Raw genomic sequence first — 24,427 nt, 5'->3', positions numbered from 1 at the left:
GCGTGCCGAAACCAACCGGACTTTCTCGAACGAACTCGGAATCACTATTGTGGCCCCATTCCGGAAAGCTCTCTCCGAGCCCCACTCGACTAACTACGTAGCGGTCACGGCAAATTCCGAGGCCCAAAACCATCGCTTCGGAGGTCGACGGGAGAGGTTTTAGCCGCTCGGGGCGGGAAAAGGAGTGCAACACGAGGACTTCCCAGGGGGTCACCCATCCTAATACTGCTCTCGCCCAAGCACACTTAACTTTGGAGTTCTGATGGGATCCAGTGCTTCCGTGCTGGTATGATCGCACTCGTTTTGTTTGCGTGCTCCCTCCCCTTTGTGCACGTCGCGGATGGCGTATCGACGACCGGAGCCCATTGCGTGCCCCGAAACCTCTCGAACGATCTCGGAATCACCATCGTCGGGTCTCTCCGATGCCCACGAGGCCGATCGCGTACCGGACACGGCAAGCGCGCGCCGAAACCATCCGGACTTTCTCGAACGAACTCAGAATCGCTATTGCGGCCCCATTCCGGAAAGCTCTCTCCGAGCCCCACGAGACTGACTACGTAGCGGTCACGGCAAATTCCGATGCCCAAAACCATCGCCTCAGAGGTCGACGGGAGAGGTTTTGGCCGCTCGGGGTGCAAAAAGGAGTGCAACACGAGGACTTCCCAGGGGGTCACCCATCCTGGAACCATATCTGATCATTGTATGTTAACAAAGAAATTTTTAGATGATGATTTCATTATTCTCCTGCTATATGTTAATGATATATTTATTGTTGCCCATAATGCTGGAAGAACTGAACAGCTTAAAAGAGAGTTAAGTGCGGCTTTTGGCCACGAGGACTTCCTAGGGGGTCACCCATCCTCGTACTTTTCTCGCCCAAGCATGCTTAACTTCGGAGTTCTGATGGGATCCGGTGCTTCAATGCTGGTATGATCGCACTAGTTTTGTTTGCTTCCTCCCTCCCCTTTGTGCACGTCGCGGATGGCGTATCGACGACCGGAGCCCATTGCGCGCCTTGAAACCTCTCGAACGATTCCGAAATCGTCATCGTCGGGTCTCTCCGATGCCCACGAGGCCGACCGCTTACCGGACACGGCAAGCGCACGCCGAAACCATCCGGACTTTCTCGAACGAACTCGGAATCGCTATTGCGGCCCCATTCCGGAAAGCTCTCTCCGAGCCCCACGAGAGTAACTGTGTAGCGGTCACGACAAATTCCAAGGCCCAAAACCATCGCCTCAGAGGTCGACGGGAGAGTTTTTGGCCGCTCGGGGCGCAAAAAGGAGTGCAACACGAGGACTTCCTAGGGGGTCACCCATCCTAGAACCATATCTGATCATTGTATGTTAACGAAGAAATTTTTAGATGATGATTTCATTATTCTCCTGCTATATGTTAATGATATATTTATTGTTGCCCATAATTCTGGAAGAACTGAACAGCTTAAAAGAGAGTTAAGTAAGGCTTTTAGCCGCTCGGGGCGCAAAAAGGAGTGCAACACGAGGACTTCCCAGGGGGTCACCCATCCTAGTACTACTCTCGCCCAAGAACGCTTAACTTAGAAGTTCTAATGGGTTCCGGTGCTTCGGTGCTGGTATGATCGCACTCCTTTTGTTTGTGTCCTCCCTCCCGGCAAATTCCGAGGCCCAAAACCATCGCCTCAGAGGTCGACGGGAGAGGTTTTGGCCCGTCGGGGTGCAAAAAGGAGTGCAACACGAGGACTTCCCGAGGGGTCACCCATCTTGGAACCATATCTGATCACTGGACTCAGTCATGTGCAAAATGTGGATTAAATCATGAAACAAGTTAGTGTTTTCGGGTGACTGGAGCCTCTTTTGTTTGTGGAAAATTTGATCATCAAATAAAAGATTGCCCTCTGAGGAAGAAGAAAGAGCCACTATCTCCTAGACCCTCAGCCCATGCTAGAGTGTATGCTATCACCGAACAAGATTCTAAAGCTTCTAAATCAGTAGTGGAAGGTATTCTTCATGTTTCTAAAAGAAATGCAAAAGTTTTGTTTGATCCCGGCTCCAACTTATCTTTTGTTGCACAATACTTTGCTTGTCACTTGGATATTCTACCTAAACCCCTAGATTATATGTTATATGTTACAACTGATGTTGGAGATTCATTGGCAACAAACTTGGTCTACCCATCTTTTTTGATCTCTATTGGAGACCACGAACTCCTTGCTGATTTGATTCTCCTAGAGATCCAGGGCTTTGATATTATACTTGGCATGGATTGGTTATCTTCTTATTACGCTAGTTTTGATTGTTACAAAAAAATAATTACTTTATGCATACCAGATCAGCCTATATTTTTCTTTGAGGGCATTAGGCATGATTTGCCTCCTTGCTTGATATCAGCACTTCAAGTTTATCGTCTTATGCAAAAAGGTTGTTTTTGTTATAGGGTGTGTGTAAAGGAGCATTCAAATCAGGAAACCCACCTAGATGAAATTGTAGTGGTCAAAGAATTCCCTGATGTATTTCCAGATGACTTGCCTGGTTTACCTCTAGATAGAGAGGGTGAATTTGCTATTGATCTGGTCTCCAGTACAACCCCAATATTTAAGCCTCCCTATAGAATGGCACCACTCGAGCTAGAGGAATTAAAGAAGCAAATACAAGAATTATTAGATAAGGGTTTCATACGACCCAGTGTATCCCCATGGGGTGCTCCGGTACTATTAGTGAAGAAGAAGGATGGAACATTGAGGCTTTGTATTGATTATAGACAGTTGAATCAGGTGACCATCAAAAACAAGTATCCCATACCTAGAATTGATGATTTGTTTGATCAACTGCAGGGTGCACAAGTATTCTCTAAGATTGACCTGAGGTCAGGTTACTATCAGTTGAAGATCAAGGAGGAGGATATTTCAAAAACAGCTTTCAGAACTCGATATGGTCATTATGAATTCTTGGTGATGCCATTTGGTTTGACAAATGCCCCTGCAGCTTTTATAGAACTAATGAATAGGATATTTCAACCGCTCTTGGATATCTGAGTAATTATATTTATTGATGATATATTGGTGTATTCAAGGAGTAATCAAGAGCATGAGGAACACTTGAGAAATGTATTGTCCATACTAAGAGAAAAGAAGTTGTATGCAAAGTTCATCAAATGTGAATTTTGGTTGAATGAAGTTGCTTTCTTAGGCCATGTGATTTCAGGGAAGGGTATATCTGTTGATCCAAGAAAAATAGAAGCTGTTGTTGAATGGGAAGTACCAACAAATGTAACAGAGGTTAGAAGCTTCTTGGGCATGACAGGTTATTACAGGAGATTTGTGGAGGGATTTTCTCGAATTTCTCAACCTCTCACCAAACTCACTAAGAAGAATATGAAATTTGTATGGGGTGATGATTATGAGCAAAGTTTTCAAGAGTTAAAAAGAAGATTGACTAGTGCCCCTATTCTCACTATTCCAAGTGGTAGTGATGAGTTTGTAGTTTATACTAATGCTTCAAGAAAGGGCCTAGGATGTGTTTTGATGCAAGAAGGGAGAGTAATTGCGTATGCTTCTAGGCAACTTAAAGGTTATGAATTGAATTATCCAACTCATGATTTGGAATTGGCAGCAATTATTTTTGCTCTAAAAATTTGGAGACATTATTTGTATGGTCGACAGTTTGAAATCTTTACTGATCACAAGAGTTTAAAATATATTTTCACTCAGAAATAGTTAAACATGAGGCAGCGAAGATGGATAGAACTTTTGAAGGATTATGATTGTGCCATCCGTTATCACCCAGGCAAGGCCAATGTTGTAGCTGATGCACTTAGTAGGAAATCTACAAGTTTTATGGCTAGTCTGGTCGTGAAGCAATGGAAGTTATTAGAAGAAAATTTTGATTTGAAAGCTTTGAGGAAAGAGCAAGACTCGATGATATTGATGGCCTCCATTCAAGTGCAATATGATCTTATTCAACAAATTAAGGAAGGACAATTACGAGATCCATATTTAATCTACTTGAGGAATGAAGTAGAAAAGGAATTGAAGCCACAATTTGAAGTTTCAAAGGATGGCCTATTGAGATTTGGGGAGAGAGTATGCGTACCAAATAAACCGGATATCAAGAATCAAATCCTAAAGGAAAGTCATACTTCAAAGTACACCATACATCCTGGGAGCACTAAGATGTATAGAGATCTTCAAAGTCATTATTAGTGGGAAGGCATGAAGAAGGAAATTGCAATGTATGTTTCAAAATGTTTGACTTGTCAGCAAATCAAAGTAGAACACCAAAGACTTGGAGGGTTGTTGCAACCTTTAGATATTCCTGAATGGAAATGGGAATGTATTACTATGGATTTTGTTTCAGGACTACCCAGAACCTCTAGAAAGCATGATGCTATTTGGGTTATCATCGATAGGTTAACAAAATCTGCACACTTCCTACCGATTAATATGACTTATTCGCTTGATAGACTTGCAGATTTATATGTTAATGAAATAGTAAGACTTCATGGTATTCCAAAGGAGATCATCTCTGATAGAGACTCCAGATTTCTCTCTAGATTCTAGAGAAGATTATAGGAATCTATGGGCACTAAAGTTAAGTTTAGTACTGCATATCATCCTCAGACTAATGGTCAGTCAGAAAGAACAATTCAAACACTTGAGGATCTGCTTAGAGCCTATGTTATGGATTGGAAAGGTGAATGGGATAAGGATATTTCACTTGTTGAGTTCACTTATAATAATAGTTATCATTCAAGTATTCAGATGGCTCCTTATGAAGCTTTATATGGGCGAAAGTGCATAACACCTATATGTTGGGATGAAGTTGGTGACAGAAAGCTATTAGCACCGAACAAGGTACAAGAAACTACCGAGAAAATTCAAGTACTAAGGAAAAAGGTTAAAAACTGCTCAAAGTCGTCAAAAGAGTTATGCCGACAATAGAAGACGAGATATTGAGTTTGAAATCGGAGATTTTGTATTCTTAAAAGTCTCCCCTTCCAAAGGCATTATAAGGTTTGGGAAGAAAGGAAAATTAAGCTCAAGATTTATTGGACCTTTTGAGGTTCTTGAGAGGGTTGGTTATGTCGCTTACAGGATTGCCTTGCCACCAGCATTGTGCCGTGTCCATGATATATTTCATGTCTCGATGATTATGAAGTATATATATGACCCTTCTCACATCATTAAGTATGAGCTGGTGGAGATCGATAAAGATTTATCTTATGTGGAAGAGCCTATTCAGATTGTTGATAAGAAAGAAAAGTCCTTAGGAATCGGATCATCCCACTAGTTCAAGTAATTTGGAGACATCATTCTGGAGAGGAGACAACTTGGGAGCTAGAGGAGAAAATGAAAAAGGTGTACCCCCGTCTTTTCATCGATAGAGGTATGATAAATTTAGAGGACTAAATTTTTCTTTTAAGGGGGGGAGAGTGTAACATCCCTCATTTCCGAATTTTCATATAAATTTCTGGTGATAATATAAGCATCTATTTTAAATTGACAAAAGAAATAGAGTATGAATCAGAGGTAACTTATTTTTAAGATTTGGGAGATCTATTCAAAAAAAAAAAAAAAAAGAATCTGTGGACCTATATGTAAACCCTAAGGACCTAATCGTGAATATGATAAAAACAAGGACTAAACTGCAAAACGCACAAAATGACAAATCCCACCGCTTAAGCCTCTCTGCCTTCGTTCTTAAGGAAGCAGAGAAGGCAGCTGCGTGGATGATCAGGGAAAGAAAGAAAGAAGAAGAAGAAGAAGAAGGAGAAGAAGAAGAAGAAGAAGAAGAAAACAAAAATTTGGGGCTTTAAGGGTTCTTGCCCAAATCCTTTCACTTAGGGTCAAAATTCCCAAAGGCAAATGTTTCTAACCCCATCCTATAGAAAATTAGTCTCTGTTTTTATGTTGTTTCAAAATAAACTGAAGGATTTCTATCTAGAAACTGATATGTCTCTCTTTGGACATAGAACCATGGATTCTGAAATTTTTTCGGTAAACTGACCCCTATACACTATTTCTGCTATAATTTTTAGTACAAAATGTGAATTCAGGCAGGAACTATTTTTTTTGAAATTAGACTCTTATAAATTTCTTTTGACACTGATTTTGTAGATTTTGGACACCGAATACTTACCCAATCATCTGTTTCAAATGAGCCTATAGATGCTGCAAAACAGGGATCAAGATTTCTGACCTTTTGATACTAAAATGCCTATAACTCTCTGTTCAAAATTCTGATTTGTATCAAACTGACTTCGTCCGAAAGCTGACTTTCAGACCTTTCTTTTGACCTATAGTTTGAAAATTTTGGAATTCAAATGCCTACCCTATTATCTGTTTAATTCGACCCTATGTATTCTGCAAAACAGTGATTGTGTCCTTGACCTTGTGTTACCAAATCAAAGGTAACTCCTTGTGGGATACCCTGATTCGTACGAAACTTATTTCGACAGAAAACAGATTGATATATCTTTCGACAGTAGTTTTCTTATGGGTATTAGAGCATAATTGATAATCTGAAATATTTGTTCTATGTGTCATTGGAATTCTGTCAGAAATCGAGCTTTGGTCGATTTCGCGTATTCTGTTTCGTTCCTTTGGATATTGAATTCATCTAATCTTCTTATTTGAATTGAGCCAAATATGATTGCTTGGAATTCCTATATACTCTATCTTTCATTTCATTTCAAATCTGAATACATTTGTGAGAGCTTTGTTCCTTGCATCGTATTGTCTCGAAAAGGCACATGTATGTTTTTGTTGTTCCGTGTGTGCTTCCGATATATGCTACTTATTGTTAAACTGCCCTTTTGTACTCTGGTGATTGTGGACTGTCTAGACCTTTGCCAGAAATGGTAAAGGGTATGTGCTTAGAGCCTGTGATGCTCTACCGGCCCCTTCCGACTTCACCTAGACGTGGGTGGATGGAGCTCCCAGACGTGGGAGACTTCTGTCTGGTGGTCATTCAGAAATGGATGTATCACGTTCTGTTTGAGGTCCCACTACACCTTCTGTATGTTTGATATGATATCCAGAGCTTTGGTTATGTGTTTTTGTACATGCTTTGGATAAGAATGATATGAATGCAACGTCAAAGACGACGTTTGAGCTTCTGTTTGGTATGTGATATTGATAAGCTCCGAAATGTTTCATTCATTGTTGTTATGCTTCGAAATGTTCCATACGCTGTTGATATGCTCCGGAACATTTCATATGCCATTGATAAGCTCCGATATATTTCATTTGTTATTGGTATGCTCCAAAACGTTTCATTCGTTTCTGATATGCTCCAATTACTCTATGCCCCGTATGTTATGAACCAAATATGTATGATTGAAAGGACAATTGTGATTCTGCACCTAATGATATTATGTCTACGAATTCGTATATTCTGCCTCATATTATGAAACTTTATCTCTTTGGAAATTGTCCTATTTTGATATGGATATGTTAGTCACTTGCTGAGCTTTGTATGCTCACCCCGTTTGTTGATAAATTTTTCAGGATAGCGTATCGCTTGCTTAAATGTTAAGATTGGGCTGAGGCAGTGGAAAGTTAGAAGATTTTGGGCAGATTCTGTGTTAGCATATATGTATTTGCTGTATAAGCCACTCTGCATCTAATGAAATGTTGACGATGAATCTAAACCTGTGGATTTTGTGTAAGTTAAAGGATCCCTCATGTTTAGGATTTTGGAATGTTAAGTTAAATTCATGTAATGATACGAAATAATGGTAATCGTTGGGTTGGTGAATGTATAGACTTCCCCACTTGTGAAATTATGTTGTGGTTTTATTTTGATGAGTTAAGTTAAGTTCAGTTTGTTTGAATTATCGAGTGATGTGTGGGATGTTTATGAACTGCACAGGGTTATGAATTTGTAGACTATAGAGGTGAAATTTTTGATCTGAATGTTTTCTTAGTGACCTCAAATGTGTGTTTGGATCCTGGATTAGTTGTGATGAAAATTTTAAATATTGTCGATATTTTGAGGGGCGTGACACCCAAGCACGCTTAAATTCGGAGTTTTAATGGGATCCGGTGCTTCGGTGCTGGTATGATCGCACTCGTTTTGTTTGCGTCCTCCCTTCCCTTTGTGCACGTTACGGATGGCATATCGACGACCGGAGCCCAATGCGTGCCCCGAAACCTCTCGAACGATCTCAGAATCGCCATCGTCGGGTCTCTCCGATGCCCACGAGGACGACCGCGTACCGGACACGGCAAGCGCGTGCCGAAACCATCCGGACATTCTCGAACGAACTTGGAATCGCTATTGTGGCCCCATTCCGAAAAGGTCTCTTCGAGCCCCACGAGACTGACTGCGTAGCGGTCACGGCAAATTCCGAGGCCCAAAACCATCGCCTCGGAGGTCGACGGGAGAGGTTTTGGCCGCTCGGGGCGCAAAAAGGAGTGCAACACGAGGACTTCCCAGGGGGTCACCCATCCTGGAACCATATCTGATCATTGTATGTTTACGAAGAAATTTTTAGATGATGATTTCATTATTCTATTGCTCTATGTTAATGATATATTTATTGTTGGCCATAATGTTGGAAGAATTGAACAGCTTAAAAGAGAGTTAAGTAAGGCTTTTGGCCGCTCGGGGCGCAAAAAGGAGTGCAACACGAGGACTTCCCAGGGGGTCACCTATCCTAATACTACTCTCGCACAAGCACGCTTAACTTCGAAGTTTTGATAGGATCCAATGCTTCCGTACTGGTATGATCGCACTTGTTTTATTTGCGTCCTCCCTCCCCTTTGTGCACGTCGTGGACAGCGTATCGACGACCGGAGCCCATTGCGCGCCCCGAAACATCTCGAACGATCTCGGAATTGCCATCGTCGGGTCTCTCCGATGCCCACGAGGGCGACCGCGTACCGGACATAGCAAGCGCACGCCGAAACCATCCGGACATTCTCGAACGAACTCGGAATCGCTATTGCGGCCCCATTCCGGAAAGCTCTCTCCGAGCCCCACGAGACTGACTGCATAGCGGTCATGGCAAATTCCGAGGCCCAAAACCATCGCCTCGGAGGTTGACGGGAGAGGTTTTGGCCGCTCGGGGCGCAAAAAGGAGTGCAACACGAGGACTTCCCAAGGGGTCACCCATCCTAGAACCATATCTGATCATTGTATGTTAACGAAGAAATTTTTAGATGATGATTTCATTATTCTCCTGCTATATGTTAATGATATATTTATTGTTGGCCATAATGCTGGAAGTATTGAACAACTTAAAAGAGAGTTAAGTAAGGCTTTTGGCCGCTCGGGGCGCAAAAAGGAGTGCAACGCGAGGATTTCACGGGGGGTCACCTATCCTAGTACTACTCTCGCCCAAGCATGCTTAACTTCAGAGTTCTGATGGGATCCGGTGCTTCAGTGCTGGTATGATCGCACTCATTTTGTATGCGTCGTCCCTCCCCTATGTGCACGTCGCGGACGGCGTATCGACGACCGGAGCCCATTGCGTGCCCCGAAACCTATCGAACGTTCTCGGAATCGCCATCGTCGGGTCTCTCCGATGCCCACGAGGCCGACCGCGTACCGGAAATGGCAAACGCGCGCCGAAACCATCCGGACATTCTCGAACGAACTCAGAATCGCTATTGCGGCCCCATTCCGGAAAGCTCTCTCCGAGCCCCACGAGACTGACTGCGTAGCGGTCACGGCAAATTCTGAGGCCCAAAACCATCGCCTCGGAGGTCGACGGGAGAGGTTTTGGCCGCTCGGGGCGCAAAAAGGAGTGCAACACGAGGACTTCCCTGGGGGTCACCCATCCTGGAACCATATCTGATCATTGTATGTTTACGAAGAAATATTTAGATGATGATTTCATTATTCTCCTGCTATATGTTAATGATATATTTATTGTTGGCCATTATGCTAGAAGAACTGAACAGCTTAAAAGAGAGTTAAGTAAGGCTTTTGGCCGCTCGGGGCGCAAAAAGGAGTGCAACACAAGGACTTCCCAGGGGTCACCCATCCTAGTACTACTCTCGCCCAAGCACGCTTAACTTCGGAGTTCTAATGGGATCCAATGCTTTAGTGCTGGTATGATCGCACTTGTTTTGTTTGCATCCTCCCTCCCTTTGTGCACGTCGCGGACGACGTATCGACGACCAGAGCCCATTGCGCACCCCGAAACCTCTCGAACAATATCGGAATCGCCATCGTCGGGTCTCTCCGATGCCCACGAGGCCGACCACGTACCGGACACGGCAAGCGCGCGCCGAAACCATCCGGACTTTCTCGAACGAACTCGGAATCGGTATTGCAGCCCCATTCTGGAAAGCTGTCTCCGAGCCCCACGAGACTGACTGCTTAGCGGTCACGGCAAATTCCGAGGCCCAAAACCATCGCCTCGGAGGTCGACGGGAGAGGTTTTGGCCGCTCGGGGTGCAAAAAGAAGTGCAACACGAGGACTTCCCAAGGGGTCACCCATCCTGGAACCATATCTGATCATTGTATGTTAACGAAGAAATTTTTAGATAATGATTTCATTTTTCTCCTGCTATATGTTAATGATATATTTATTGTTGGCCATAATGCTGGAAGAACTGAACAGCTTAAAAGAGAGTTAAGTAAGGCTTTTGGCCGCTCGGGGCGCAAAAAGGAGTGCAACACGAGAACTTCCCAAGGGGTCACCCATCCTAGTACTACTCTCGCCCAAGGACGCTTAACTTTGGAGTTCTGATGGCATCCGGAGCTTTAGTGCTGTTATGATCGCACTCAATTTGTTTGCATCCTCCGTCCCCTTTGTGCACGTCGCGGACGGCCTATCGACGACCGGAGCCCATTGCGCGCCCCGAAACCTCTCGTACGATCTCGGAATCGCCATCGTCGGGTTTCTCCGATGCCCACGAGGCCGACCGTGTACCGGACACGGCAAGCGCGCGCCGAAACCATCCGGACTTTCTCGATGGAACTCGGAATCGCTATTGCAGCCCCATTCCAGAAAGCTCTCTCCGAGCCCTAAGAGACTGACTGCGTAGCGGTCATGGCAAATTCCGAGGCCCAAAACCATCACCTCGGAGGTCGACGGGAGAGGTTTTGGCCGCTCGGGGTGCAAAAAGGAGTGCAACACGAGGACTTCCTCGGGGGTCACCCATCTTGGAACCATATCTGATCATTGTATGTTTACGAATAAATTTTTAGATGATGATTTCATTATTCTCCTACTATATGTTAATGATATATTTATTGTTGGCCATAATGCTGGAAGAATTGAACAGCTAAAAAGAGAGTTAAGTAAGGCTTTTGGCCGCTCGGGGCCCAAAAAGGAGTGCAACACGAGGATTTCCCAGGGGGTCACCCATCCTAGTACTACTATCGCCCAAGCACGCTTAACTTCGAAGTTCTGATGGGATCCGGTGCTTCGGTGCTGGTATGATCGCATTAGTTTTGTTTGCGTCCTCCCTCCCTTTGTGCACGTCGCGGACGGCGTATCGACGACCGGAGCCCATTGCGCGCCCCGAAACCTCTCAAATGATCTCGGAATCGCCATCGTCGGGTCTCTCCGATGCCCACGAGGCCGACCGCGTACCGGACACGGCAAGCGCGCGTTGAAAACATCCGGACATTCTCGACCGAACTCGAAATTGGTATTGCGGCCCCATTCTGCAAAGCTCTCTCCGAGCCCCACGAGACTGACAGCTTAGCGGTCATGGCAAATTCTGAGGCCCAAAACCATCGCCTCGGAGGTCGACGAGAGAGGTTTTGGCCGCTCGGGACGAAAAAGGAGTGCAACACGAGGACTTCCCAAGGGGTCACCCATCCTGGAACCATATCTGATCATTGTATGTTAAGGAAGAAATTTTTAAATGATGATTTCATTTTTCTCCTGCTATATGTTAATGATATATTTATTGTTGGCCATAATGCTGGAAGAACTGAACAGCTTAAAAGAGAGTTAAGTAAGGCTTTTGGCCGCTCGGGACGCAAAATGGAGTGCAACACGAGGACTTCCCAGGGGGTCACCCATCCTAGTACTACTCACGCCCAAGCACGCTTAACTTCGGAGTTCTGATGGGATCCGAAGCTTTCGTGCTGGTATTATCGCACTGGTATTATTTGCGTCCTCCCTCCCCTTTGTGCACGTCGCGGACGGCCTATCGACGACCGGAGCCCATTGCGCGCCGGAAACCTCTCGTACAATCTCGGAATCGCCATCGTCGGGTCTCTCCGATGCCCACGAGGCCGAACACGTACCGGACACGGCAAGCGCGCGCCAAAACCATCCGGACATTCTCGAACGAACTCGGAATCGCTATTGCGGCCCCATTCCGGAAACCTCTCTCCGAGCCCCACGAGACTGACTGCTTAGCGGTCATGGCAAATTCCGAGGCCGAAAACCATCACCTCGGAGGTCGACGGGAGATGTTTTGGCCGCTCGGGGCGCAAAAAGGAGTGCAACACGAGGACTTCCCTGGGGGTCACCCATCCTGGAACCATATCTGATCATTGTATGTTTACGAAGAAATTTTAGATGATGATTTCATTATTCTCCTGCTATATGTTAATGATATATTTATTTTTGGCCATAATGCTGGAAGAATTGAACAGCTAAAAAGAGAGTTAAGTAAGGCTTTTGGCCGCTCGGGGCCCAAAAAGGAGTGCAACACAAGGACTTCCCAGGGGGTCAACCATCCTAGTACTACTGGGGCCCAAAAAGGAGTGCAACACAAGGACTTCGGAGTTCTGATGGGATCTGATGCTTCGGTGCTGGTATGATCGCACTCGTTTTGTTTGCGTCCTCCCTCCCCTTTGTGCACGTCGCGGACGGCGTATCGACGACCGGAGCCCATTGTGCGCCCCGAAACCTCTCCAACGATCTCGGAATCGCCATCGTCGGGTCTCTCCGATGCCCACGAGGCCGACCGCGTACCGAACATGGCAACCGCCCGCCGAAACCATCCGGACTTTCTCGAACGAACTCGGAATCGCTATTGCAGCCCCATTCCATAAAACTCTCTCTGAGCCCCATGAGATTGACTGCGTAGCGGTCAGGGCAAATTCCGAGGCCCAAAACCATCTCCTCGGAGGTCGATGGGAGAGGTTTTGGCCGCTCGGGGCGGAAAAAGGAGTGCAACACGACGACTTCCTCGCGGGTCACCCATCCTGGAACCATATCTGATCATTGTATGTTTACGAAGAAATTTTTAGATGATGATTTCATTATTCTCCTGCTATATGTTAATGATATATTTATTGTTGGCCATAATGCTGGAAGAGTTGAACAGCTTAAAAGAGAGTTAAGTAAGGCAGAGAGTTAAGTAAGGCTTTTGGCCGCTCGGGGCGCAAAAAGGAGTGCAACACGAGGATTTCCCAGGGGGTCACCCATCCTAGTACTACTCTCGCCAAAGCACGCTTAACTTCGAAGTTCTGATGGGATCCAGTGCTTTGGTGCTGGTATGATCGCACTCATTTTGTTTGCATCCTCCCACCCCTTTGTGCAAGTCACGGACGGCGTATCGACAACCGAGCCCATTGCGCGCCCCGAAACCTCTCGAACGATCTCAGAATTGCCATCGTCGGGTCTCTCCGATGCTCACGAGGCCGATCGCATACCGGACACAGCAAGCGTGCGCCGAAACCATCCGGACTTTCTCGAACAAACTCAGAATCGCTATTGCGGCCCCATTCCGGAAAGCTCTCTCCGAGCCCCACGAGACTGACTGCGTAGCGGTCACAGCAAATTTCGAGGCCCAAAACTATCGCCTCGAAGGTCGACGGGAGAGGGTTTGGCCGCTGGGGGCGCAAAAAGGAGTGCAGCACGAGGACTTCCGAGGGGGTCACCCATCCTGGAACCATATCTGATCATTGTATATTTACGAAGAAATTTTTAGATGATGATTTCATTATTCTCCTACTATATGTTAATGATATATTTATTGTTGGCCATAATGCTGGAAGAATTGAACAGCTTAAAAGAGAGTTAAGTAAGGCCTTTGGCCACTCGGGGCACAAAAAGGAGTGCAACACGTGGACTTCCCAGGGGTCACCCATCCTAGTACTACTCTCGCCCAAGCACGCTTAACTTCGCATCCTAGTACTACTCTCGAAAAAGCACACTTAGCTTCGGAGATCTGATGGGATCCGGTGCTTCGGTGCTTCGGTGTTGGTATGATTGCACTCGTTTTGTTTGCGTCCTCCCTCCCCTTTGTGAACGTCGCGGACGGCGTACTGACGACCGGAGCCCATTGCGCACGCCGAAACCTCTCGAACGATCTCGGAATCGCCATCGTCAGGTCTCTCCGATGCCCATGAGGCCGACCGCGTAGCAGACACGGCAAGCGCGCGCCGAAACCATCTGGACTTTCTCGAACGAACTCGGAATCGCTATTGCGGTCCCATTCCGAAATGCTCTCTCCGAGCCCCACGAGACTAACTGCATAGCAGTCACGGCAAATTCCGAGGCCCAAAACCATCGCCTCGGAGGTCGACGGGATAGGTTTTGGCTGCTCGGGGCGCAAAAAGTAGTGCAACACGAGGACTTCCCAGGGGGTCACCCATCTTGGAACCATATCTGATCATTGTATGTTTACGAAGAAATTTTTAGATGATGATTTCATTATTCTCTTGCTATATGTTAATGATATATTTATTGTTGGCCATAATGTTGGAAGAATTGAACAGCTTAAAAGAGAGTTAAGTAAGGCTTTTAGCCGCTCGGGGCGCAAAAAGGAGTGCAACACAAGGACTTCCCAGTGAGTCACCCATCATAGTACTAATCTCGCTCAAGCACGCTTAGCTTCGGAGTTATGATGGGATCCGATGCTTTAGTGTAGGTATGATCGCACTCGTTTTGTTTTCATCCTCCCTCCCCTTTGTGCACGTCGCGGACGACGTATCGACGACCGGAGCCCATTGCGCGCACCGAATCCTCTCGAATGATCTCGAAATCGCCATCGTCGGATCTCTCCGATGCCCATGAGGCCGACCGCGTAACGGACACGACAAGCGCGCGCCGAAACCATCCGGACATTCTCGAACGAATTCAAAATCGCTATTGCAGCCCCATTTGGGAAAGCTCTCTCCGAGCCCTACGAGGCTGACTGTGTAGCGGTCACAGCAAATTCTGAGGCCCAAAACCATCGCCTCGGAGGTCGACGGGAGAGGTTTTGGCCGCTCGGGGCGCAATAAGGAGTGCAACACGAGGACTTCCCAGGGGGTCACCCATCCTAGAACCATATCTGATCATTGTATGTTTACGAAGAAATTTTTAGATGATGATTTCATTATTCTCCTGGTATATTTTAATGATATATTTATTGTTGGCCATAATGCTGGAAGAATTGAACAGCTTAAATGAGAGTTAAGTAAGGCTTTGGGCCACTCGGGGAGCAAAAAGGAGTGCAACACGAGGACTTCCCAAGGGGTCATCCATCCTAGTACTACTCTCGCCCAAGCACGATTAACTTCGGAATTCTGATGGGATTCGGTGCTTTCGTGTTGGTATGATCACACTCGTTTTGTTTGCATCCTCCCTCCCCTATGTGCACATCGCGGACAGCGTATCGACGATCGGAGCCCATTGCGCACTCCGAAACCTCTCGAACGATCACGGAATCGCCATCGTCGGATCTCTCCGATGCCAACGATGCCGACCGCGTACCGGACACGGCAAGCGTACGCCGAAACCATCCGGGCTTTCTCGAACGAACTCGAAATCGCTATTGCGGCACCATTCCGGAAAGCTCTCTCCGAGCCCCACGAGACTGACTACGTAGCGGTCACGACAAATTCCGAGGCCCAAAACCATCGCCTCGGAGGTTAATGATATATTTATTGTTGGCCATAATGTTGTAAGAATTGAACATCTTAATGCAAGTCATAGGTGCCCAGCAAGCCAATCACGTGAGTGATGGCATGTGTGACTTGATACAGAATCTTTTTGCTTATTATATTTTGGCGTATATCACTTTATAACTATTGCATATGTGCATATATATATTGTGATGTCCTTGGATTTGTGCAATGGGAATCGGATCGTGATGAGATCACGATAATGAGATCGATTCACCTTTAAACACATATCCTAAATAATCCCGGTCATAGGTTACTCGAGAGGGACATCGTGATAACTGGATAGACTGGTGTGCTGCTCGTGTAGGGACACTAGGGATACAGTACAGGTGCTCATTGGAGAATGAGATCACTGATTGATCCGCTTACGGAATGCTGGATGGTTGATGATGCCTTATTGTCAGACAGCGATTCCGTAGTCCTAGTGGTGTATCTGGTCCTTAGACTTGAGACACCAAGGATGTCCTGTATGAGTGCTCCACTCTTTGATACCAGACTTATAGGTTTGGCTGTCCCAGATCTAGTACAACTAGTCATTGGGAGTGGTAGTCGACCTTACGAGGGCTATTGAGTATCGATAGAGGATCATCCACTCTCGGCGTCATGAGAGGAATATCCCATGTGTTCTTGCTCAGACAAATCCCTAGCCAGGGTCATTCGGGTTGAGAGAGAAAGAGTTCTCCGGGAGAATCCGATTAGAGCGAGACTCGAGTAGAAACCGTATGGGTCTGACAGCACCATGCTCGATAGACGGTCTCTGGGATATTAGATGGATGAGGGATTATAGGTACACGGTAACTGAGGACAGACAGGTCCAATGGATTGGATTTCCCTGTATCGTCTGGGGACTACGGCGTAGTGGCCTAGTACGTCCGTAGTCGATGAGTCGAGTGAATTTTTACAAAGGTAATAATTCACTGAGTTAGAAGGAGTTCTGACAGGTATGACTCACGGCCAGCTCGATATTGGGCCTAGAGGGTCACACACATATGGTAGGGATTGCGATAAGTAGAGGTTCGGATATGAGATATCCCACGGAGCCCTTGTCTTATTGGATGCAGATCCAATACCCACTAGGGGAGGACCCATTAAGGTTTGACAGGGGACCTCTATAAATAGGAGGGATTCAGAGCCTCATTGGCTAGAGCCTTTGCTTGCCTTTCCTATTCTCCTCTTCCTCTCCACCTCAGATCAGGCCTGGAGTTTTTGAGGAGTGTCGTCGCAACCTTGCTGTGTGGATCACCGCTAGAGAGGAGGACGCTTGACCTCCTTTACCCTCTCTTAAGGATCTGCAAGGAAACAGGGATATACGATCTCCCTAGGTAACATAATCTACTCTATACGCAGTTTCATGTTTCACGGATTTTTGCGCACCAATCTTCGTACGACGCTGAACATCTTTTTGGGAATCGGGGATTTTGTTTTCTTGTTCTTCCGCTGCGCAAGTGATGTTGCCCCTAATGATTTCCCAACAGTGGTATAAGAGCTAGGTTGTTCGTGCGAATGATTGGTTTTGAACTGTGTGTGTTGTGTTTAGGAAGAATTTTGACATCAAAATCGTTGATGCAAAAATAAGAAAGGACAGCAACAGTTGCTGCCCTCGATATGCATGCGTGAAGTGAAGCCGAAGGCGGGCAGCACAGAGGCTGCGTCTGCAGCAGCCGGCCGGCGGCCTGCTTGCAGTAGGCTTGCGTCCGCCGGGGCCGGCAGCCCGCGGGCAAAGGCGCCTGCGGCCGCTTCTCCTGCGGGGTGAGACGTCGCAGGGCAGCAGCGCCTGCCGCCGCTGCTCTCGCGGGCGAAACCCCCCCTACAGGGGCGGCCGCCCGGTGGGACAGCACCGCATGCGGAGGCAGCGGCGCCCGAAGGGGGCGCCCACCTGCAGCGGCAGCGCCGCCAGCGGGCGTGCCGCTCGCAGGCGAGGGCAGCGCCCCGCCCCTCGTCGCACAGGCCGCCGCCAGCAGGGTGGCGGCGGCGGCGGCAGCAGTAAAGGGTAGTAGGGCATTAGGGTTTTCTGGGCAAAAGACAGTTTTGCCCCTCGAAATTTGAGAAATTCCAGTTTCTGTCTTTTGTCCAAATTATGAAAAATACCCCTATAAATTCAGAAATTCCCTACATGTCCCTGATTTTCAGAAAATATTAATTAATTAAAAGGTTTAGTTGATTATTATTTTTATTATTATCTAGTAGTCCTACATGATGATGATTATTTATACATATGATGTATGATGTGTGGATGGATGATCATGGACCGTGTGATGTGTGTACTTGTGATTATTATTATTGAGGTCTGCGAGCCTCCATTATATTTCTCGTTTATTGTCGGGCCTCCGTTAAGTAAGGATTTTGGCCGCTCGGGGAGCAAAAAGGAGTGCTACACGAGGACTTCGGAAGGGGTCACCCATCCTAGTACTACTCTCGCCCAAGCACGCTTAACTTTAGAGTTCTGATGGGATCCGATACTTTAGTGCTAGTATAATCGCACTCGTTTTTTTTGCATCCTCCCTCCCCTTTGTGCACGTTGCAGACGGCGTATCGACGACCAGAGCCCATTGCGCGCCCCGAAACCTCTCGAACGATCTTGGAATCGCCATCGTCGGATCTCTTCGATGCCCACGAGACCTACCGCGTACCGAACACGGTAAGCGTACGTCGAAACCCTCCGAACTGTCTCGAACGAACTCAAAATCACTATTGCGTCCCCATTCCGAAAAGCTCTCTTCGAGCCCCACGAGACTGACTGCGTAGCAGTCACGACAAATTTCGAGGCCCAAAACCATCACCTCGGAGGTCGACGGGAGAGGTTTTGGCTGCTCGGGGCGCAAAAAGGAGTGCAACACGAGGACTTCCCAGGGGGTCACCCATCCTAGAACCATATCTGATCATTGTATATTTACGAAGAAATTTTTAGATGATGATTTCATTATTCTCCTGTTATATGTTAATGATATATTTATTGTTGGCCATAATGCTGGAAGAATTGAACAGCTTAAAAGAGAGTTAAGTAAGACTTTTGGCCGCTCGGGGAGCAAAAAGGAGTGCAACACGAGGACTTCCCAAGGGGTCACCCATCCTAGTACTACTCTTGCCCATGCTCGCTTAACTTCGGAGTTCTGATGGGATCCGATGCTTTAGTGTTGGTATGATGGCACTCGTTTTGTTTGCGTCCTCCCTCCCCTTTGTGCACGTCGCAGACGGCGTATCGACGACCGGAGCCCATTACGCACCCCGAATCCTCTCGAACGATCTCGGAATCGCCATCGTCGGTTCTCTCCGTTGCCCACGAGGCCGACCACGTACCGGACATGGCAAGCGTACTCCGAAACCATCCGGACTTTTTCGAACGAACTCGAAATCGCTATTGCGGCCCCATTCCGGAAAGCTCTCTCCGAGCCCCACGAGACTGACTATGTAGCGGTTACGGAAAATTCCGAGGCCCAAAACCATCGCCTCGGAGGTCGACGGGCGAGGTTTTGGCCGCTCGGGGCGCAAAAAGGAGTGCAACACGAGGACTTCCCAGGGGGTCACCCATCCTAGAACCATATCTGATCATTGTATGTTTACGAAGAAATTTTTAGATGATGATTTCATTATTCTCCTGCTATATGTTAATGATATATTTATTGTTGGCCATCATGCAGGAAGAATTGAACAGCTTAAAAGAGAGTTAAGTAAGACTTTTGGCCGCTCAGGGAGCAAAAAGGATTGCAACACGAGGACTTCCCAACATGTCACCCATCCTAGTACTACACTTGCCAAAGCACGCTTAACTTCGGAGTTCTGATGGGATACGGTCCTTTAGTGCTGGTATGATCGAACTTGTTTTCTTTGCGTCCTCCCTCCCCTTTGTGCACGTCGCGGACGGCATATCGACGACCGGAGCCCATTGCACGCCCCGAATCCTCTCGAATGATCTCGGAATCACCATCGTCGGATCTCTCCGATGCCCACGAGTCCGACCGCGTACCGGACACGGCAAGCGTACACCGAAACCATCCGAACTTTCTCGAACGAACTTGAAATCGCTATTGCGGCCCCATTCCGGAAAGCTCTCTTCGAGCCCCACGAGACTGACAGCGTAGTGTTCAAGGCAAATTCTGAGGCCCAAAACCAACGCCTCGGAGATCGACGGGAGAGGTTTTGGCCGCTTGGGGAGCAAAAAGGAGTGCAACACGTGGACTTTGTTGAATCTCGGATTTTGATGATGAAGTCAATTGTCATTTGTTGTCTAATGTATGTGTTCAGATAAGTGTGCAGGATTAACTATGATGAAAGTAAGACATGCAGCAAGAGTTGCGCCGGAGTCATGACAATGATCACGTTGGGAGTTCGAGAGCTCGACGGAAGTTCGGACAGTCGTTGGAGGTTCTACGGGAACAAATCCGAGAAGTCCAGAAGCTTGCCAAAGGAGCTCGTCGGAACTTGCCAAGTGGATCATCGCAGTCCAGGAGTTTGTCGGAAGTCTGCAGGAGCATCACTGAGGGTTCATCGGATGATCGACGGAAGTTCGCCGGAAACTCACCGGAAGAAGCGAGTGACGCACCGAAGCAAGCTGCAGAATATGTCTTAGGAAATAATCGTAGTTAGCACTTTGATTAAGTTAGAAATGGGAGGTGATCCCATTAGCTTAATCCTGGGGCAATTGGGCCTCTAAAAAAACTTAAATTGGGTCGAATGGTTCAGCCCATTCGGACCCAGGTTGCTGTGGGAGGTGCAACCGCCCAGGCAGGGAGGTAGCACCGCCAAGGCTATGTCTCCCAACGAGAGTAGGAGGTGAAACCGCTCCAGCCAAGAGGTGGCACCGCCCCGGGCTCAGTCTCCGAGCGAGACTGGGCGGTGCAACCTCCTCTGTCAGGAGGTAGCACCGCTAGAGCTCAAGTTTCGAGCTCTGCCAAGCGGTGCAACCTCTCCAGTCAGGCGGTGCAACCGCCTGAGCTCAGTCTTCGAGCTCTGGCAGAGAGGTGCAACTGCCCCTGACAGAGGTGGCACCGCCCAGAGGCTCAGTCTTCGAGCTCTGCCAGGCGGTGCAACCGCCCCAGTCAGGAGGTGCAACCGCCTGATCCTAGAATTCCGGGATTTGATCGTTTTGAGCTCCAAATTTAAACTGGGTTGGGGCCTATAAATACCCCACCCATTCAGCACTGAAGAGATACAGACCTACACCGAATTCTTGATCTTTTCTGTGATTCTAAGAGCTCAAATTTGTGTAAAGTCCAAAAGTTCTCCTCTTTCTGTTCTTCAAGTCTTGAGTTGTAAAGAGAGGAGAGAAAGGTTCTGTAAGGGTTGTCTCTTGAGCCCGTCAAAAGGAGTGAAACTATAAAAGGGCAGTTGGCCTTCGCCTATTGAATGAAGGCCTCTAGTTGACTTCGGTGACCTCGTCGATGGAGGAAGCCAAAAGTGGAGTAGGTCAAGACTGACCGAACCACTCTAAATCTTTGGTTTGCCTTTATTTTGAGCACTTTATCATTACTGCAAACCTCCTACATAGCTACTGCTCTCTGTGCTTTTATGAACAAGTTTCTAAGTTCTGATCTTTCCGAATCTGCATTCAGACGTAAATCGGTGTTTTCATACGATCTTTACATTGCAGTTTACATTTACGTTTTGATTCTATTTATAACTGCAAACTGTCTTCTGCGCTTTTACGAACGAGTTTCTTTGCAGTTTACGTTTACGTTTTGATTCCATTTATAACTGCAAACTGCCTTCTGCGCTTTTACAAACGAGTGTTTGAGTTCAGATCTTTCCGAATCTGAGCTTAGACACAATCTGCGCTTAGACGCAAACTGCGCTTAGACGCAATCTGGGCTTAGACGCAAACTGCGCTTAGACGCAATCTGAGCTTAGACGCAAACCGCGCTTAGATGCAAATTGCACTTAGACGCAATCTGCATTTAGACATAAACTACGTTTAGACGCAAACTGCATTTAGACGCAAACTGTGTAAACTGCGCTTAGACACAAACCGTGTTTAGACGTAAACTGCACTTAATCATAAGTAATCTTAGAATCGGCTTTTGCATCAAAATAGTTTTTATCGAAAGAACGTAGCTTTTGTTTTTAATCACTAAAAGATTTCCGCTGCACTAATTCACCCCCCACCCCCCCCTCTTAGTGCTCTCGATCCTAACAATTGGTATCAAAGCCCGGTTAACTCTCAAACGGATTAAAACCCAAGAGAGATGGCTTACGCCGGAAACCAAGAGGGCCATTCCATTACACGTCCACCCATGTTTAATGGGAAGGACTACACCTATTGGAAGACCCGAATGAGGATCTTTCTTATTTCTATGGACGTTGAACTCTGGAATCTTGTCGAGAATGGTTTTTCAAAGTCTTCTCTTCCAATGATCGATTGGAACGATTCGGAGAAGAAGGCTTTCGCTCTTAATGCAAAGGCTATGAATGCCTTATTTTGCGCACTTGATAAAAACGAGTTTAATCGTGTTTCGATTTGTGAAACTGCATTTGATATTTGGCACACACTCGAAGTGACTCATGAAGGCACAAGTAGAGTGCAAGAGTCAAAAATCAATCTTTTGTTACACTCTTTCGAACTTTTTCGGATGAAACCGAGTGAGACTATTGGCAACATGTTTACCCGTTTCACGGATGTTGTCAACGGTCTAAAAGGACTCGGAATAAGTTTTTCGGATTTTGAGCTCGTAAATAAGATTCTAAGATCCCTTCCTAAGAGTTGGGATCCTAAAGTCACTGCTATTCAAGAGGCAAAAGATCTAAACAACTTCTCTCTTGAAGAACTAATTGGGTCATTAATGACCTACCAGATGACTTGCAAAGCTCATGAAGAGCAAGAAGACATCCTTCCAAAGAACAGGAAGGATATGGCACTTAGAACTTTGGAAGATCACTTGAAAGAAAACTCAAGTGATGAGGACTATGATGATGACTTGGCACTTCTAACAAGAAAATTTAAAAAATTCATTAAAAGAAACAAGTTTAAGAATGACACTAAAAGTAAACTTGAACCCAAGAAAGACCAAGTTATTTGCTATGAGTGCAAAAAGCCGGGACACTACAAGAGTGATTGTCCCCAAGCCAAAAAGAGAACAACAAAAAAGAAGGCGCTCAAAGCAACATGAGCTGATTCGAGCGCGTCTGAAGAAGAGGAGTCTAACACCGAGCAAGTTGCTCATTACGCCTTAATGGCCATCGGAGAGGAGGTAACGAATTTATTAGATGCTGATTTATCTTTCGATGAATTATTAAATGTCTTCCATGATTTATTTGATGAATGCAAGATTATCAATAGAAAATACAAATTGCTGAAAAAGGAGCATGATAGTCTTACTTGTGATTTTGATAAGTTAAAAATTGAATACATGATAGTTTAAATTCATGTATCAAATGTCATGATCTAGAAACTCTCCAAAAAGAAAACTCGCTACTTAAGGACACCTTGAAGAAATTCGAGGTTGGTAGCAAGTCATTGAACATGATCCTTGCAAACAAGGGTCACGTTCCAAAAAGAAGTGGAATTGGATTTGTGAGAAGTCCTCACCTAAATCCAACCACCTTTATAAAAGGCCCCATCTTACATGTTCAACACCAAGCAAAATGTAACTTTTGTTACAAAATTGGACACAAGACGCATTATTGTCCATTCAAGAAAATTAGTCCAAACAAATTGATTTGGGTTCCTAAAGGAACCATGATAAACTCTATGCAACATGATAAACAATGTAAATCTATCTTTGAGGCACCCAAAAGTAAATGGGTACCTAAAAATCATCCTTTCTTGTAGAAACCCACACCATCGCAAGCTAGGAGCAAGAGATGGTACCTTGATAGTGGATGCTCAAGGCATATGACCGGAGATCCATCTCAATTCTCTAAGCTCACTAGCATATACGAAGGCTATGTCACCTTTGGAGACAACAACAAGGGTAAAATCATTGGCAAAGGAACCATAGGTAACAAATCCAACTTCTTTATTGAAGATGTTTTGTTAGTTGATGGTTTAAAACATAACCTCTTGAGCATTAGTCAATTATGTGATAAAGGATACGTTGTCAAATTCAAATCTAATGCTTGCATCATTGAAAACCCACATAAGAACATGTCTATGATTACATTAAAACAAAATAACGTATACACTAGTGACATCAATGATTTATGTGATGAAATGTGTTTTGCAGTTATGAATGAGGATGCTTGGCTATGGCATAGAAGATTAGGTCATGCTAGCATGAAACTAATCACTCAAATATCATCTAGAGAACTTGTAAGAGGAATTCCTCATATCAAGTTCATCAAAGATAATGTATGTGATACTTGCCAATTAGGTAAACAAATTAAGGGTAGTTTCAAAGCTAAGAATCAAATAAGCACCTCTAGGCCCTTATAATTGATCCATATGGACTTATTCGGACCAATCTCTACATCGAGTCTTGGAGGTAGCAAGTACGCCTTTGTCATTGTTGATGACTATAGCAGATATACATGGACCTACTTCTTAAAACAAAAAAATGAATGCTTTAAATATTTTATAAAGTTTTGTAAACTTGTTCAAAATCAGAAGGGTTCTATGATTTCGTCAATTAGAAGTGATCATGGTGGAGAATTTCAAAACCATGACTTCCAAGAATTCTGTGAACTCTATGGATACAACCATAACT

The 24,427-nt window shown here is 45.9% G+C and overlaps 12 non-coding genes and 4 pseudogenes across 12 annotated transcripts; all 16 read right to left on the bottom strand.

Annotated features, from left to right (window-relative positions):
* Positions 1-181: 181 nt before the first annotated feature.
* LOC135620626 (5S ribosomal RNA) lies at positions 182-300 on the bottom strand. Its single transcript, XR_010489866.1, has one exon. It is a non-coding gene; the product is annotated as a 5S ribosomal RNA (ribosomal RNA).
* Positions 301-823: 523 nt separating this feature from the next.
* LOC135621260 (5S ribosomal RNA) lies at positions 824-941 on the bottom strand. Its single transcript, XR_010490483.1, has one exon. It is a non-coding gene; the product is annotated as a 5S ribosomal RNA (ribosomal RNA).
* A 548-nt stretch (positions 942-1,489) lies between these two features.
* LOC135621067 (5S ribosomal RNA) lies at positions 1,490-1,608 on the bottom strand. The gene has a single exon (XR_010490293.1). It is a non-coding gene; the product is annotated as a 5S ribosomal RNA (ribosomal RNA).
* Positions 1,609-8,599: 6,991 nt separating this feature from the next.
* Positions 8,600-8,718, bottom strand: LOC135621293 (5S ribosomal RNA; annotated as a pseudogene).
* Positions 8,719-9,266: 548 nt separating this feature from the next.
* On the bottom strand, positions 9,267-9,385 carry LOC135621027 (5S ribosomal RNA). The gene has a single exon (XR_010490253.1). It is a non-coding gene; the product is annotated as a 5S ribosomal RNA (ribosomal RNA).
* Positions 9,386-9,933: 548 nt separating this feature from the next.
* On the bottom strand, positions 9,934-10,051 carry LOC135621005 (5S ribosomal RNA). The gene has a single exon (XR_010490233.1). It is a non-coding gene; the product is annotated as a 5S ribosomal RNA (ribosomal RNA).
* Positions 10,052-10,598: 547 nt separating this feature from the next.
* LOC135621185 (5S ribosomal RNA) lies at positions 10,599-10,717 on the bottom strand. Its single transcript, XR_010490410.1, has one exon. It is a non-coding gene; the product is annotated as a 5S ribosomal RNA (ribosomal RNA).
* A 548-nt stretch (positions 10,718-11,265) lies between these two features.
* LOC135621023 (5S ribosomal RNA) lies at positions 11,266-11,384 on the bottom strand. Its single transcript, XR_010490249.1, has one exon. It is a non-coding gene; the product is annotated as a 5S ribosomal RNA (ribosomal RNA).
* A 546-nt stretch (positions 11,385-11,930) lies between these two features.
* LOC135620766 (5S ribosomal RNA) lies at positions 11,931-12,049 on the bottom strand. Its single transcript, XR_010490000.1, has one exon. It is a non-coding gene; the product is annotated as a 5S ribosomal RNA (ribosomal RNA).
* Positions 12,050-13,289: 1,240 nt separating this feature from the next.
* On the bottom strand, positions 13,290-13,408 carry LOC135620902 (5S ribosomal RNA). The gene has a single exon (XR_010490131.1). It is a non-coding gene; the product is annotated as a 5S ribosomal RNA (ribosomal RNA).
* Positions 13,409-13,955: 547 nt separating this feature from the next.
* LOC135621303 (5S ribosomal RNA) lies at positions 13,956-14,120 on the bottom strand (annotated as a pseudogene).
* A 548-nt stretch (positions 14,121-14,668) lies between these two features.
* On the bottom strand, positions 14,669-14,787 carry LOC135621272 (5S ribosomal RNA; annotated as a pseudogene).
* Positions 14,788-15,335: 548 nt separating this feature from the next.
* On the bottom strand, positions 15,336-15,454 carry LOC135621124 (5S ribosomal RNA). The gene has a single exon (XR_010490350.1). It is a non-coding gene; the product is annotated as a 5S ribosomal RNA (ribosomal RNA).
* A 2,702-nt stretch (positions 15,455-18,156) lies between these two features.
* On the bottom strand, positions 18,157-18,275 carry LOC135621233 (5S ribosomal RNA). The gene has a single exon (XR_010490457.1). It is a non-coding gene; the product is annotated as a 5S ribosomal RNA (ribosomal RNA).
* Positions 18,276-18,823: 548 nt separating this feature from the next.
* LOC135621191 (5S ribosomal RNA) lies at positions 18,824-18,942 on the bottom strand. The gene has a single exon (XR_010490416.1). It is a non-coding gene; the product is annotated as a 5S ribosomal RNA (ribosomal RNA).
* A 548-nt stretch (positions 18,943-19,490) lies between these two features.
* Positions 19,491-19,609, bottom strand: LOC135621324 (5S ribosomal RNA; annotated as a pseudogene).
* Between the last annotated feature and the right edge of the window lie 4,818 nt (positions 19,610-24,427).

This window comes from Musa acuminata, chromosome BXJ2-8, assembly GCF_036884655.1.
Source record: "Musa acuminata AAA Group cultivar baxijiao chromosome BXJ2-8, Cavendish_Baxijiao_AAA, whole genome shotgun sequence".
NCBI lineage: Eukaryota > Viridiplantae > Streptophyta > Magnoliopsida > Zingiberales > Musaceae > Musa > Musa acuminata.
Note: the sequence above shows the minus strand (reverse complement) of the source record. Positions and strands in the feature narration are given on the sequence as shown.